The sequence below is a fragment of the Notolepis coatsorum genome, assembly GCF_963971535.1.
Source record: "Notolepis coatsorum genome assembly, chromosome: 15".
In the NCBI taxonomy this organism is placed as follows: domain Eukaryota; kingdom Metazoa; phylum Chordata; class Actinopteri; order Aulopiformes; family Paralepididae; genus Notolepis; species Notolepis coatsorum.
This window is the reverse complement of record NC_140179.1, coordinates 91,808,431-91,820,511: the sequence shown is the minus strand read 5'-3', so window position 1 is coordinate 91,820,511 and position 12,081 is coordinate 91,808,431.

Here is a 12,081-nt window from a genome sequence, read left to right as displayed (position 1 = left end):
CCGACATCTAAGAAGGGAGATCCCCCCTTGAACGGCCCTTCTAAGGTTTCTCTCCTCCACATTGCCTGTGGAGCTTTTTTTTCCCTATTGTTAGGTTTTAGTGAGTTTTTCCTTACCTTCGCGTGGGGTATGTCTGGGAGTGCTTGCATTCTTTCATTTATTTGCATTCATCTAAAAAATGTTTGGACCCTATGGTGTTCTTGTTCTGTTCTTGACTTATTGTTATGTTGTCTTCTTGACTTGTTTAAAGAAGACCTGTACGGCCCATGGGGACATTAACGTGTGTTGTCGGGCCCTATAAATAAATTTGATTTGATTTTGATTTGAGTCAGCCAGCCACTTATTTTCAACTGACAGCGAGGAGTCTCACTGGGGGAATGTAACGCGTGCGGAGGTTCACGCTATTTCCCCCCGATCCCCTCCCTGCTGAACAGGCGCCCCGACCGACCAGTAGGAACCGCAGTTTACAACGACCAGGATACACACCCTGCCGGCTTCCCACCCGCTAACACTGCCAATTGTGTTAGTAGGGACGACTAAGCCGGAGGTACCGCTGACAGCTGGATTCGATCCCAGAGTCTCCGCGGTGGTAGGCGAGCGCATTCTCCACTGCGCTACCCAGCCGCCCTCAGTGATATACTTTGAAGTCAGTTCAATGATGTGCCTTGAAGTCAGTTCAGTGATGTGCCTTCAAGTCAATTCAGTGATGTGCCTTCAAGTCAATTCAACAATATGCCTTGAATGTGTTTCCTACCCATTCCAACACTTTCAGCCAGACCAGCTTCAAGCCATCCACGCCAGTTTGGGAGCAATCCTCCAAACCTCTCCTACCCCCCACGGCCACAAATATACCTATCACTCTACGTGGAGGCTTATGGAATTGTCAATCAGCCGTCAGGAAAGCAGACTTCATCACTGCCTACGCCCATAGTCAAAACCTCCAGCTTCTGGCTCTTACTGAGACCTGGATAACGCCAGATAATTCAACAACACCGGCAGCCTTATCTACAAGCTATAACTTCTCTCACACACCACAACCCTCCAGACGTGGGGGAGGCACTGGTCTTTTGACCGCTCCCTCATGGTCTACAAACTCAATATCACTTCCAGCTCTGTCACTCTCCTCTCTCGAATATCATGCAGTATCTGTCTCTAACCCATTCAATCTCACCATTGTCACTCTCTATCGCCCTCCAGGTCCCCTCAATTACTTCCCAGACGAGTTGGACATACTTAAAAGAAAAGAAAATAAAAAATCTTCAAAGGGCAAGACATTTTATAGGGCTGCTTCACCCAGAGGACAAGGCCAAAGTACGTCCCCTGCCTCTTAGCTTTCTTGTTGACATTTTGGAGACGGAGATTGAGTTTGAAGTGTCCACTTTATGCTTTTTAAATATTGGAAAACAACAACCACAGAGAGATTATATAGATATTCATTGCACTGTTCCGTCAACAGAGCAGTTATGAGAGGCAAGTATTCTCTCTGACCATGACATTAAAATAGCTTCTCTTCTTTGACTTCTATAGGATTTGGAGCGTTACCCACACCCGTCCAGATTATGTGTAATCTTATAGCCGGTCCGACCATAGCCTGGAAGAGGAGGAGTGCTGCCAACGCTCTGGATTGTCCGAGCCGATGGAGGCTGTTTGAGTTACAGTACAACTGACACAGGAATCCGATATTGGACATTGGAAAGGTAATTGAATGATATCCAATATGAAGAGTGTGTGTGTGTGTGTGTGTGTGTTTAAATAAGTAAGTAAGATATTCCTTTATTGATTAATAGAAGATTTTTTTTTAATAATCTGAATAGTTTTCAAAATAGCCTAATTACTGTGTATATTGGTTTTAGGGACTAGTTTACATTTGTGTTCATTTAGATGGGGCCGGTTATAGCTACAGGCAAGGGTGGGCTTAGCCCAACCAAACGTGCGTCTTGCCCACCCAATCAAAAGTTAAGAAAAAAAAATATTTTAATGGAAATAGCACCGAAAAAAACAGTACAGAAACTGTTTCTAATGTCTGGTTGAGTGGACAGCAGCCTACAGCCCACCTCAGGGGGGCCTGCCATCCATCTTATCTTCAGACAGTCAGATACTGTCCCGTCCTTGGTTGCGATGGGTACGGACGTCATAAACCAGGTCTTATCTTGACTTCTTCTCCTCTGCCTCTTTCAATTGACCTCGTCTGCCCTTGGGGGGAAGGACGACGGGATGGGTCAAGTGCAGAGACTCAATCGCATCGGCGACCCAACTAATTGCATGTGTGTGTGTTCCTGTGTGTGTGCCGCCCATCGCATGTGTGTCTGCCTGCATGCCGAATAAAGACTTCTCCAAAGTCCAGTTATGCTCTACTGTAACTGAGGGGTACAATTCCCTGACTGTATTAATCAAGTATTGGTATCATTAAACCACTACCGTATTATGTACATTACTGGCCTTACTGTACACAAGTATATGATGAGAACTTCTCCACAATAACACGGTTTCCACACAAATACTCGTTTAGAATATTTATTACATCAAAAGGGTATTATTACATTACTTTAATTGCGCTTATAAGGCAAATAGAATGTGCATAGGCAAATCAATAATGAATATTAGTAATTATCTATGGTACTCAGGAGAGATACTGGAGATGCTGAAAGGGGGGTACTACCGGTTGTAAGCCAGCAGGGGGAGGCAATGCTCTATACAAAGTCAAGGGTCCACGGAGGCGATATCACCCCTGTGTCAGCGGGGAAAGCAGCAGCTGTAATCCTAGGGTGCGCGCCGCAGATGAAGCCGTGGAGTCTCTGCTCCGACAGAGACGGGCTCGAGTGATGTCCTCACGGGAATGTGTAGATCCCACAGCAGTGGGTGTAGACGGTTCTCTGCTCCAGCAGCCACAGTCAAAGCAATGAAGAATAATCCTGCCGGAAAATGGCTCTGCAATCACCGGTGTAGGTATCCTCCGTGGTCCACGGTTGAACTTGACGTTACTATCCTTATTAGCACGCGGCAATAAGTGCTCTATGTAGACACACAATTACCCACTTCACGTGGTCTTTGACTCGTAATGAAGGCTTTTACTAGTAGGGAGCGAACGATACGTTAAACAAACGTAGTAGGATAACACGAGACTCTATCTTGGGGCGATGCGAGCCCTACTCTGCCCACGTTGCGTAGTGGGGAGAGACGTCACTTGGATAACTGGAACTGAACGAGACTGAACGGGACAAGGGACTAAGAGGAATTCTACATTTCTTGCGCCCTATTTATATGCACGGTGAACAAATAGTGCCGCTCTGCTTTCGGTAGCCGTATTCCTGCGCGGAACTGGGGCTAGTTGGGACATGTTCGTCGGCACTATTGAACTTGACTCAAGGGGCCTGTCTGCTGGCGCCAGGTTCTTGTTCAATGAGAGAATGAACTATTATGGGCTGTAGTAGACTAAAGGGATATTCAGTGTATATGTACAAAGAATATACAAGGGATATCAAACGATATACAAATATTATACATGGGATCTCAGGCAATAAATATATATATTCGGTTTAATCTGACCCTTTGTAACAGCCGCCCCCTAATTAGTCCCACCTAATTAGCTAAGCAGAGACAGATTAACCGCACTGTCCACTACTCAATGTCCGTTGTGAGGGGTCGGTCAGTTCACAAAGTCAGGGGTCATGGTCGTCATTAGGCGAGTCGGGGAGCCTTGGCGACTCTATCAGCCTCGCCACGGGTCGGTTGTAGGTCCGCCCTTGGCCGAACACTTCTGCCACTCTGACCTTTCCGTCGGCACCAGTGGTCACTTTGCTTACGCGGCCGGCCGGCCACGCAGCTCGGGGTAGTGACTGGTCTATGGTCATGACGACTGGACAGGATGAAGGGGGGCTTAGGAGGGAGCGGGCCTGAGACTGCTTTGATCTGTGCTTGGCTGTGCTTTCTCCTCCTCCGTCTGTTTCTCTTGTTTGCTCTGTACCCCATCTGAGGAGGGGCCGGTCCCGGCCGCCCCGTCAAGGAGTCACTTGGGGTGCTGGGTTCGAGGTCAGCTACGTCTGGAGCGCAGCTGAGGGGGGTGGAATTCCGAACTCCCTCTGGTACCCACGGTTCTCTCACGGGCCTCTCGCTTAATGTCAATAGCCTCTGCTGTACGGGGGAGAGGCCGGTGTCGCTCGCCTCTGTGTGTAGGCAGCGTGTAGACGTGGGTTGACTGTCAAGTCCGTAGAGGGGGCCCTGGAGCGTCCATCCCAGTCGGGTCTGAACCGCGACTGGGCATCCTTTGGGTCCGACGTGGGCCGCCTCAATTGGGAGAATGAGGTCCGCGTGGTCGGAGCCGATGAGCAGGGTCGGTGTGGCGCCGTCGATAAGCGGTATAGGTAGTTGACGTAGGTGCACATACTTAGCCATCAGCTGTGGGATGGGGTAGGTGTACTGAGACAGGCCTATGTCGTGGCTAGTGAAGACGTTAGTTATACTATACTGCTTCTCGGGCTGGTCCACCGCTGCTATCTTGAAGGAGACCCTTTCACCCTTTATGGTCTTCTGGTCCCTTCTGATGGTGCGTATGGTCATTGTATCTTTGACACCTCGCAGGCCCAACTGGGCTGCTGCGGAAGCGAGGAGGAGAGTCTTTTCAGACCCATCGTCCAGGACGGCGTAAGTGTCCAGGACCTTGTCCTCGTAGCTCAGGAGCACTCTGACCACTTTGAGGAGCACACGGGGGGTCCCGCTATGCTGGTCAATATGGAGCACTCCTGTTGGTTGGTTGCCTTGGACCTTCTGGTGGGCACCGCACAGTGCTGCGCGGTAAGCGGCGCCCGCCTGGGCCGCCCCTGCGTGGTAAGCGGCGCCCGCCTGGGCCGCCTCACGCCACTGGTCCACTTGGACGGGGTTCAGTGTCTTATATTCGGCGCACTGTGCCAGCCAGTGTCCGCCGTCGCAGTAGGTACAGTAGGGAGCGGTCTGGTGGCTCTTCGGTACTGGTGCCACCGCCTCGGCATGGTACATCACCGCGACGGGCCCACTCTGTTGTCCTGGCTGACGCCTGTTGATGTCATGCAGGACCTCCAAGTGGGTGCCACCGCACCTGCTGCACTTCTTCTTCAAGCGGCACTCAGCTGCTAGGTGGCTGCGCGCGCAGCGGAAGCAGCGGCGGTGGTCCTTGACCCACTGACTCACATCATCCGTGGTCAGCTTCTTGAAATCTTCGCACTGATACAGCCGATGTTCTCCCTCACAGTACTGGCACTCAATCTTCCACTGGTCCTCTTTCGTCGAGGGGGTGTTGTGGTTCTTGTGTGGTACTGATTCGGCTTGGTGCATAACGGTCACCAACCGGCGGTTATCCGTTTGTCCCCGAGGTCCGAGTCTTGGGCTTGGTCCACTCCATACGAACGTGTCGAGTCGTAGGCTACTGACCTCCCTGGCGAGGAACTCAGATAGGTCTAGGAGGGATGCCTCTGGACCGTTGGGGTCGCGGTAGTCTCTCTGCCGCCTGAAGCGCTCTTGTCGGGCGGGAGGGAGCTTCTCTAATATCCTCTCTACGTTAGAGTTAGCGTACAGTTCGTAGATACCCTTTTCCTTTTGGGACCCCAGCATCCCTACCAGGGACTGTACCTTGATAGACAGGTCATCTAGCGCTCTGTTGTCTCTGGCTGGGGGGAGACGGTCAATGTCTCTTATCTCCTGTATCACGTAGTCCCATACGCGTCCATACCGTTGGTCGAGTGCTGCTAGAGCCGCTGTGTATGGGGTAGTAGAGTTGGCATAGGCCAGCGCTATATTGTGCGCTCGGGGCACCTTGAGGTGCTTCAATAGGGTAGCATACTTGTGGCGTTCATCAGCTACATCAACCATCATTGTCTCTAAGCACATCCGTAGCTCCGTGTACTGTGCTCGGTTCTCATGGGTGAAGTCTGGAAACGTCGGTGCGCCAATGTACGATGCCATGGATGACTGGCACATCGGTGAGCGTTGGGGAAGAGGCCTCCTAGGCGAGTCTCCCCGTGCGTGTCGTCTTGGGCTGGTACTTGGTGGGTACCGAAGGTCGGGTACCCAGGTGCTGTCCCTCGGGGCTGGCGGTGCGTCAAACTCACCCGTGAGTTGAGTCGGGGGTTTGTAGCGCAGGGCCTCGGGGCTGACTTCTGGGCTGTACTGGACCTCCTGGTCCAGAGTACGTTGCTGCTGGTCGGGGCTGTACTGGGCCTCCTGGGCCAGAGTACGTTGCTGCTGGTCGGCTTGACATTCCTCCTCTTCCTCCTCCTCTTCTTCTGCTAGGACCTGGAGTCTTCTGTTCAGTCTCTCGGCGTGGTCCGATTCTTCCCGGTTGCTGGGTCTCGTATGGACCGGCTGGGGAGGGGGTTCGGAGACGTGGACAGGATCCTCCTGTTGGCGGGGTCCCGGGTCGCTTCGTCGGGTAGGGGAATGTGTCCTAGACCCATGTCTTGACGATCTCTGAGAGCTCCGTGTGGAGTGAGGGGGTGTCGCCATGGCAACCAGTTTGTCCATCAGCTCCGCCTGCAGCCGGTCGCGCTCTGCCTCGCGCTGGGCATGGGCGGTGTCGCGCGCTGCTTCGCGCTGGGCATTGGCGACGTCGCGCTGCGCATTGGCGCTGGCCTGGGCAGCGTCGCGCTGTGCGTTGGCGGCGTCGCGCTGGGCATGTGCGACGTTGCGCTGTGCATTGGCGGCGGCGTGCTGTGCATCGGCGCGGCTTCTCTCAATGTTCTCTTCTGTCTGGAGGCGTCTGGTCTCCAGTCTTATGCGGTCGTCTTCACTCCTTTGTTGCGCCTGGAAGCGCTCTCGCTCGCCTGCAAAATGTTCGCGCTTGCGCGTCTGTTGCGCTTGAAGTCGATCGCGTTCGGTGGAGGCTGCCAGGGTGGCGATGAGTGCTTGCGCCAGCATCTTGTCCGCCGCGCTGGGGGAAGACGCCGTTCGGGGCGATCGGCTCCCGGCAGTACTTGTTGGAGACCCGTTCTCCTGTTGCGTACGAGGAGATCCATCCCCTGGGTGCGCGTCTCTTCTTGTGGTCGGTCGGGTTCCATCCCGGGAGGGCTTTCTTTATCCTGGAGCGCTCCGGGGACTACCTCGTCGGCGTTGTCGGGGGATAAAGTCGTGTCAGTTCCCTCCTGGTCCCCACCGTGAGCTTGGTCAGTTACATTAGAACCCACTAGGGCCTCTGTTGGCGGGGTAGCCTGGTTGGTAGGGTCGGACATAATTTTACTATCCGCTTTAGTTATTTTATCCGTATCTAATTTCCCTTTAAAGCTAGGTATTGGACTGACAGAGTATGCCTCTAGATAGGGAGGTGGCTGCCGTCTGCGCTGCGGGCGATCTAGCTTAGGAGAACCGTTTGTGGAGTGTTCGTCATCGGCCATGTCAATATTAATATTATATTAATATTACGCTAATTATTATCCGGGGCTCGAAGGACCAATTGTAACTGAGGGGTACAATTCCCTGACTGTATTAATCAAGTATTGGTATCATTAAACCACTACCGTATTATGTACATTACTGGCCTTACTGTACACAAGTATATGATGAGAACTTCTCCACAATAACACGGTTTCCACACAAATACTCGTTTAGAATATTTATTACATCAAAAGGGTATTATTACATTACTTTAATTGCGCTTATAAGGCAAATAGAATGTGCATAGGCAAATCAATAATGAATATTAGTAATTATCTATGGTACTCAGGAGAGATACTGGAGATACTGAAAGGGGGGTACTACCGGTTGTAAGCCAGCAGGGGGAGGCAATGCTCTATACAAAGTCAAGGGTCCACGGAGGCAATATCACCCCTGTGTCAGCGGGGAAAGCAGCAGCTGTAATCCTAGGGTGCGCGCCGCAGATGAAGCCGTGGAGTCTCTGCTCCGACAGAGACGGGCTCGAGTGATGTCCTCACGGGAATGTGTAGATCCCACAGCAGTGGGTGTAGACGGTTCTCTGCTCCAGCAGCCACAGTCAAAGCAATGAAGAATAATCCTGCCGGAAAATGGCTCTGCAATCACCGGTGTAGGTATCCTCCGTGGTGCGCGGTGGTCCACGGTTGAACTTGACGTTACTATCCTTATTAGCACGCGGCAATAAGTGCTCTATGTAGACACACAATTACCCACTTCACGTGGTCTTTGACTCGTAATGAAGGCTTTTACTAGTAGGGAGCGAACGATACGTTAAACAAACGTAGTAGGATAACACGAGACTCTATCTTGGGGCGATGCGAGCCCTACTCTGCCCACGTTGCGTAGTGGGGAGAGACGTCACTTGGATAACTGGAACTGAACGAGACTGAACGGGACAAGGGACTAAGAGGAATTCTACATTTCTTGCGCCCTATTTATATGCACGGTGAACAAATAGTGCCGCTCTGCTTTCGGTAGCCGTATTCCTGCGCGGAACTGGGGCTAGTTGGGACATGTTCGTCGGCACTATTGAACTTGACTCAAGGGGCCTGTCTGCTGGCGCCAGGTTCTTGTTCAATGAGAGAATGAACTATTATGGGCTGTAGTAGACTAAAGGGATATTCAGTGTATATGTACAAAGAATATACAAGGGATATCAAACGATATACAAATATTATACATGGGATCTCAGGCAATAAATATATATATTCGGTTTAATCTGACCCTTTGTAACAGCCGCCCCCTAATTAGTCCCACCTAATTAGCTAAGCAGAGACAGATTAACCGCACTGTCCACTACTCAATGTCCGTTGTGAGGGGTCGGTCAGTTCACAAAGTCAGGGGTCATGGTCGTCATTAGGCGAGTCGGGGAGCCTTGGCGACTCTATCAGCCTCGCCACGGGTCGGTTGTAGGTCCGCCCTTGGCCGAACACTTCTGCCACTCTGACCTTTCCGTCGGCACCAGTGGTCACTTTGCTTACGCGGCCGGCCGGCCACGCAGCTCGGGGTAGTGACTGGTCTATGGTCATGACGACTGGACAGGATGAAGGGGGGCTTAGGAGGGAGCGGGCCTGAGACTGCTTTGATCTGTGCTTGGCTGTGCTTTCTCCTCCTCCGTCTGTTTCTCTTGTTTGCTCTGTACCCCATCTGAGGAGGGGCCGGTCCCGGCCGCCCCGTCAAGGAGTCACTTGGGGTGCTGGGTTCGAGGTCAGCTACGTCTGGAGCGCAGCTGAGGGGGGTGGAATTCCGAACTCCCTCTGGTACCCACGGTTCTCTCACGGGCCTCTCGCTTAATGTCAATAGCCTCTGCTGTACGGGGGAGAGGCCGGTGTCGCTCGCCTCTGTGTGTAGGCAGCGTGTAGACGTGGGTTGACTGTCAAGTCCGTAGAGGGGGCCCTGGAGCGTCCATCCCAGTCGGGTCTGAACCGCGACTGGGCATCCTTTGGGTCCGACGTGGGCCGCCTCAATTGGGAGAATGAGGTCCGCGTGGTCGGAGCCGATGAGCAGGGTCGGTGTGGCGCCGTCGATAAGCGGTATAGGTAGTTGACGTAGGTGCACATACTTAGCCATCAGCTGTGGGATGGGGTAGGTGTACTGAGACAGGCCTATGTCGTGGCTAGTGAAGACGTTAGTTATACTATACTGCTTCTCGGGCTGGTCCACCGCTGCTATCTTGAAGGAGACCCTTTCACCCTTTATGGTCTTCTGGTCCCTTCTGATGGTGCGTATGGTCATTGTATCTTTGACACCTCGCAGGCCCAACTGGGCTGCTGCGGAAGCGAGGAGGAGAGTCTTTTCAGACCCATCGTCCAGGACGGCGTAAGTGTCCAGGACCTTGTCCTCGTAGCTCAGGAGCACTCTGACCACTTTGAGGAGCACACAGGGGGTCCCGCTATGCTGGTCAATATGGAGCACTCCTGTTGGTTGGTTGCCTTGGACCTTCTGGTGGGCACCGCACAGTGCTGCGCGGTAAGCGGCGCCCGCCTGGGCCACCCCTGCGTGGTAAGCGGCGCCCGCCTGGGCCGCCTCACGCCACTGGTCCACTTGGACGGGGTTCAGTGTCTTATATTCGGCGCACTGTGCCAGCCAGTGTCCGCCGTCGCAGTAGGTACAGTAGGGAGCGGTCTGGTGGCTCTTCGGTACTGGTGCCACCGCCTCGGCATGGTACATCACCGCGACGGGCCCACTCTGTTGTCCTGGCTGACGCCTGTTGATGTCATGCAGGACCTCCAAGTGGGTGCCACCGCACCTGCTGCACTTCTTCTTCAAGCGGCACTCAGCTGCTAGGTGGCTGCGCGCGCAGCGGAAGCAGCGGCGGTGGTCCTTGACCCACTGACTCACATCATCCGTGGTCAGCTTCTTGAAATCTTCGCACTGATACAGCCGATGTTCTCCCTCACAGTACTGGCACTCAATCTTCCACTGGTCCTCTTTCGTCGAGGGGGTGTTGTGGTTCTTGTGTGGTACTGATTCGGCTTGGTGCATAACGGTCACCAACCGGCGGTTATCCGTTTGTCCCCGAGGTCCGAGTCTTGGGCTTGGTCCACTCCATACGAACGTGTCGAGTCGTAGGCTACTGACCTCCCTGGCGAGGAACTCAGATAGGTCTAGGAGGGATGCCTCTGGACCGTTGGGGTCGCGGTAGTCTCTCTGCCGCCTGAAGCGCTCTTGTCGGGCGGGAGGGAGCTTCTCTAATATCCTCTCTACGTTAGAGTTAGCGTACAGTTCGTAGATACCCTTTTCCTTTTGGGACCCCAGCATCCCTACCAGGGACTGTACCTTGATAGACAGGTCATCTAGCGCTCTGTTGTCTCTGGCTGGGGGGAGACGGTCAATGTCTCTTATCTCCTGTATCACGTAGTCCCATACGCATCCATACCGTTGGTCGAGTGCTGCTAGAGCCGCTGTGTATGGGGTAGTAGAGTTGGCATAGGCCAGCGCTATATTGTGCGCTCGGGGCACCTTGAGGTGCTTCAATAGGGTAGCATACTTGTGGCGTTCATCAGCTACATCAACCATCATTGTCTCTAAGCACATCCGTAGCTCCGTGTACTGTGCTCGGTTCTCATGGGTGAAGTCTGGAAACGTCGGTGCGCCAATGTACGATGCCATGGATGACTGGCACATCGGTGAGCGTTGGGGAAGAGGCCTCCTAGGCGAGTCTCCCCGTGCGTGTCGTCTTGGGCTGGTACTTGGTGGGTACCGAAGGTCGGGTACCCAGGTGCTGTCCCTCGGGGCTGGCGGTGCGTCAAACTCACCCGTGAGTTGAGTCGGGGGTTTGTAGCGCAGGGCCTCGGGGCTGACTTCTGGGCTGTACTGGACCTCCTGGTCCAGAGTACGTTGCTGCTGGTCGGGGCTGTACTGGGCCTCCTGGGCCAGAGTACGTTGCTGCTGGTCGGCTTGACATTCCTCCTCTTCCTCCTCCTCTTCTTCTGCTAGGACCTGGAGTCTTCTGTTCAGTCTCTCGGCGTGGTCCGATTCTTCCCGGTTGCTGGGTCTCGTATGGACCGGCTGGGGAGGGGGTTCGGAGACGTGGACAGGATCCTCCTGTTGGCGGGGTCCCGGGTCGCTTCGTCGGGTAGGGGAATGTGTCCTAGACCCATGTCTTGACGATCTCTGAGAGCTCCGTGTGGAGTGAGGGGGTGTCGCCATGGCAACCAGTTTGTCCATCAGCTCCGCCTGCAGCCGGTCGCGCTCTGCCTCGCGCTGGGCATGGGCGGTGTCGCGCGCTGCTTCGCGCTGGGCATTGGCGACGTCGCGCTGCGCATTGGCGCTGGCCTGGGCAGCGTCGCGCTGTGCGTTGGCGGCGTCGCGCTGGGCATGTGCGACGTTGCGCTGTGCATTGGCGGCGGCGTGCTGTGCATCGGCGCGGCTTCTCTCAATGTTCTCTTCTGTCTGGAGGCGTCTGGTCTCCAGTCTTATGCGGTCGTCTTCACTCCTTTGTTGCGCCTGGAAGCGCTCTCGCTCGCCTGCAAAATGTTCGCGCTCGCGCGTCTGTTGCGCTTGAAGTCGATCGCGTTCGGTGGAGGCTGCCAGGGTGGCGATGAGTGCTTGCGCCAGCATCTTGTCCGCCGCGCTGGGGGAAGACGCCGTTCGGGGCGATCGGCTCCCGGCAGTACTTGTTGGAGACCCGTTCTCCTGTTGCGTACGAGGAGATCCATCCCCTGGGTGCGCGTCTCTTCTTGT